Here is a 5079-nt window from a genome sequence, read left to right on the forward strand (position 1 = left end):
GGGGAGTTGGTTCACCAGCTGCATCAGGAAACACAAACTGATAAGAAAAAGGCAAATATTCAATGCCTTGGTCACTGTGATCTGTAACAGCTGAAGTAGAAGACAAGGCTGGGGCCGACTTTGAGGCTAGTCCAAACTCAGATTTCGGTGAGTCTGAGCTTTAGCCACTAGCTCCAAAGCTTTCCCCCAAGAGAAAATGTGTGCACGACCACTGAGCGTGCTTCTAAGACCTCTGATCACCAAGAATGTAGCCAGCATTGGGGGGAGGACAAAGCCGACAAGGTGAAATGTGAAAGGGTTGTTTTCATTTCAGATCAGTATCATCAGCTTCCTGAGGAAGCTTCACCGATGGGGGATGGGGGAGTAACTGATCGGGGGCGGTGTCTCTGGTCTGAATGCCAGTAGGTGGAAGAGGGTGTCTGGGTGGCCGTGGGACCAACCGATCACTATGGAACGATCACATGTGGCTGTTAATGATCCAGACATTCACAGGGGAACAGCCCGCCTGGTGGATGGATAAGAACCACCCTAAGGTTTTTTAATCCCTAGAAAGGGAACTGTCTTTAACCCCCATCAATGCCAAGTGGAAGACCCCAATAAAACAGCCGATATGCTTCCTAGGCAAGGCGTGTAGGGCTGACTTTTTGACCACCAAGATATTAACCAGCCTAATAGGCCCCCTGACCCAGGTCAGGGTAAATGCCGCGGGGTGGAGGGGGGGCTTTTACAGGGGCTCCCCATGTAACCTCTTTGTTGCAAAACCAAAGGTCAGATCTGGCAGCCACTTCAAATTTGCAGTCTCAGCTGCAACCCTCAGGGGTCTTACAGATGCTAATAGAAACCTTAGGTTAATTAACAAGCCAATGGGGAGAGGCCAGTCCAGAGAGGCTTCCCAACAAGGTGGAAAGTTTTAAACAGTTACTAAGAAATAAGGTGAATAAAGGGAATATTGATAGGAGCGAAGAAACAAAGAGGAAACAGGAAGGAAAGAGTCACCCAGCAGGTGGAAATCTTTAGATGGTTATTAGGAAATGAGTGAACTGGGTTTTCTTATTCTTTTCTTTTTTCTTTCTTTCTTTTTTTTTTTTTTTTTTTTAGGATGGATGGATAGATAAAAATTAGTAAATAAATTTAGTATAAATAAAACAAAGTTTTAAATATAGCACTATATAAGGTTGGTCAGGCCAAAAGGACCCCAGCTGGTCCCCCAAAATTAAAGGGCCCAAAAAACTCCACTCTACCTACCGCAACTTGGAGAAATTTAAAAAGCTGGAAGGTAGAGCTTACTATGAGAGACCTGAGATATGTAATATCCATAAATTTAAAATGTATCAATAGAATAGACAAACACTGTGGTATATTCGTACAAAAGAATAGTACTCAGCGATGAAAAGAAACAAACTTGATAACGTGCAGTAACACTTGTGAATCTCAAAAATGTTGGACTGAACAAAAGCCAGACACAAGAGAGTATGCCAGGTGATTTTACACCTATGAAATTCCAGAATAGGCAAAACTAATACCTGGTTGGAGAAAGCAGATTAGCATTGCTTAGGGAGGGGGCTGACAGCAAACAGGCACAAGGGAGATTTTCCCGCTGATGGAAATGATCAGTATGTGGATTACTGCGTGGTTACGGGGGTATTTACATATATTTGTCAAAACTCATAGAAATGTACACTTAAAATAGGAACTTCTTGTTTTATAGGAACATTTTTGCATGTAAATTATCCCCCCCAAAAAGTTGATTTTTAAAAGTTAAAGAAAGAGAGGGGCGCCTGGCTGGTTCAGTTGGTGGAGCATGAGACTCTTGATCTCCAGATTGTGAGTTCAAGTTCCCCACTGGGTGTAAGGTGATGTGGCAAACAAAGGCAGAAGAAAAAGTATTAATTTCCTTACTACCTATAGCCCACTGACTCGTCCTTGAAACAGGCAGAGTGACAACTGCCTCAATGTTAATACTTGGCTAAGGGCAAAGGCAATCTTAGGCCAACCCCCAGGACCCTGTAAGTCTACTTTAACATATAAAAATTCCTTTAGAAATTTCCTTTATCTCTATACCCCAAAGATAAGTGTTGGCAATCTTCCTCCAAGCACATGGCCCACCGATACACATCTGAAGGGTCTCATGACTCAGGTTTTATTAGACAGTAATAAATGACCTTTTCCCAATGATAGCTAGCCCCCTCAAGGTCCTGGAAACCTTGCTTCTAAAATCCCTTAGAGACTTCCTCTATCCCTAACCCCCTCCCAACTTGAGAGTATATAATGGGCCACTCCTCGTGACCCTGGTGCAGCTTTTTCTGCCCACGGGGCCTCCATGCTTTAATAAAATCACCTTTTTGCACCAAAGACATCTCAAGAATTCTTTCTTGGTTGTTGGCTTTGAATCCTAATGTATTTCCCACATCATAAAGATTACTTAAAAATAAAATCTTCAGGGGCATGCTCAGTTGGTTGGGTGACTGCCTTTGGCTCGGGTCACCATCCTGGAGTCCAGGGATCGAGTCCTACATCGGGCTCCCTGCTTGGTGGAGAGTCTGCTTCTCCCTCTGACCCTCTCCCTTCTCATGCTCTCTCTCTCTCTCTCTCTCTCTTTCTCTCTCTCACATAAATAAATAAAATCTTCAACAAAAAAAGCCTCTGCCTTCAAATCGGGTCATGATCTCAGGGTCCTGGGATAAAGCCTTTCGTCGGGCTCCCTGCTCAGTGAGGAATCTGCTTCTCCCTCTGCCCCTCCCCCATTCTCATGCACATGCTCTCTCTCTCTCAAATAAATAAAATCTTTATTTTTAAAGGAATAGATAAATTAAAAACAATAGTAACATAAATACTTGGTCCAGTACCCCTGAATAAGTTACAAGGGTTCACTGTCTTGAACTAATCAATGTTAATGTGAACAGCTGCAAGCCCTACTGCTACCACCACCAACTTTACCTCCACCACCACCACTACCTCACCTCCATAATCATCACCTCCACCTCCACCATCACCCCCCTCACCATCATAATCACTTCCATCATCATCACCCCCATCACCATCTCCCTCATCACTACCACCACCATCACTTCCATCATCATCATCACCACCACCATCAATTCCATCCTTATTACCTCCAACATTATCACCCCCATCACCATTATGACCTCCATCATCACCACCACTTCCATCATCATCATCACTTCCTTCATCACCCCCATCACCATTACCACTACTTCCATTATCACTTCCATCATCATCACCACCATTACTTCCCATCCTCATCATAACCATTACTTCCATCATTATTACATCCAAAATCATCACACCCACCACCATCATCACCTCCATCATCACCATCACTTCCATCATCACCACCACCATTTCCATCATCATCATCCCATCATCACCACCACCATCACTTCCATCATCATTACCTCCAACATCATCACCCCCATCACAATCATCACCTCCATCATCACCACCACTTCCACCATCACCACCACCATTACCTATAGCACTGCCATACCTCCCATCACCACCATCACTATTACCAGCAGCACTATTTCATATTGAATGACAACTATAAGCCTGACACTGTGCTAGGTATTTACATATATTATCTTTCTTTTTTTAAAGGATTTTATTTATTTGACAGAGAGCAAGAGAGAGAGTGCAGGGGGAGGGGGAAAGGGAGAAGCAGACTCCCTGCTGAGCAGAGAGCAGGATGCAGGGCTCCAAACACAGGACCCCAGGATCATGACCTGAGCCGAAGGCAGACACCTAACTGACTGAGCTACCCAGGCGCCCCTACCTTTAATTCTTAAAACAACCGCAAGAGGTAGATGGTGTAACTTTCATTTTGATATGGGAAAATTGCTAATCAGAGAGATTACCAAGTCACCCTAGAACACTGCTGGTAGACAAAGTCTCAGGTTCCTATCTGGCTGGCCATAAAACCTATGCTCTTTTAATCTCTGCGCCCCACCCTGCCATCAGGGTCTGGCTCCAGCCTGATAGACTTGAAAACTGTGGTGTCTCAGGTGCACCATGAACCTGCCCTCCATCCCCTTGAATCTTCCAGGTGAGCACAGGCAGTGCCAGGCCACAGCTAGAACGATGGGGCTGGTTCTGCAAAGGTGAAGTCGGAGCTCCACCTGCCCTGAGATCCCACCAGCAAGGTCTCCTGTGTTTGACCCCAAATCTGCTCCTTTAATTGCTGTTCCACCTGGAGCTGGGGCATCAGTAATACGGCCTAGCCTTGGGTCGCTCTGCATGCCCAGAGTTCAAGTTTATCAAGAGGTTCTGTCAGGTCAACCTGCATGCATTACCAAAACATATGTGGTTCTTGAACACTGAAGACCCTCCCAGTGCTCCTGACCTTGTCTCTGATGTTTCCATTTCTGAACAAGGCCCAAGCCCTCTGACTTCAAGCCCTGTGTCCTCCACTTCACCCAACAGCTACTTCCCTATGATGCAGAACACAATTTCTGGGGCACAGACTGACACTGAACAGTAGTGAGCAGAAGCTTTGAAGCCAGAGGTGAGATTAAGTTTGGGCTGGCTAGCCTTGGGCTAGTTTCTTAACCTCTCTGAATGTTTAAAGGAAAATGAGATCAGCCACCGGTGGGAAAAGGAAATGAAGGCCATGAGCAAATAAACAGCATTCAGGGGACCTATTTAGAAGAGGGAAGCAAAATGGCGTCACCCTATGTAAACTTAGACGTAACCAGCTCCTCAGGGGTCTGTTTAAGAAAGAATGCGCTGGCAGAAGGGTTTTACTCCACAATTAAAAGGGAGCTCAGGGGTGCCTGGGTGGCTCAGTGGGTTAAAGCCTCTGCCTTTGGCTCAGGTCATGATCCCAGAGTCCTGGGATCAGGCCCCACATTGGGCTCTCTGCTCAGCAGGGAGCCTGCTTCCCACCCCCCTCTGCCTACTTGTGATCTCTCTGTCAAATAACTAAATAAAATCTTTTAAAAAAAGGGGGGAGGGAGCTCAGAGAGGCCACATGTGGTTTAGAATCGGCATTGCTCCAAGAAGCAAACCCCCTGACCTCCAAATCACGTGGGCTTGTCCAGGGAGGTAGACGGGAATGGATAA

The sequence above is a fragment of the Mustela nigripes genome, chromosome X, assembly GCF_022355385.1.
Source record: "Mustela nigripes isolate SB6536 chromosome X, MUSNIG.SB6536, whole genome shotgun sequence".
Lineage (NCBI taxonomy): Eukaryota > Metazoa > Chordata > Mammalia > Carnivora > Mustelidae > Mustela > Mustela nigripes.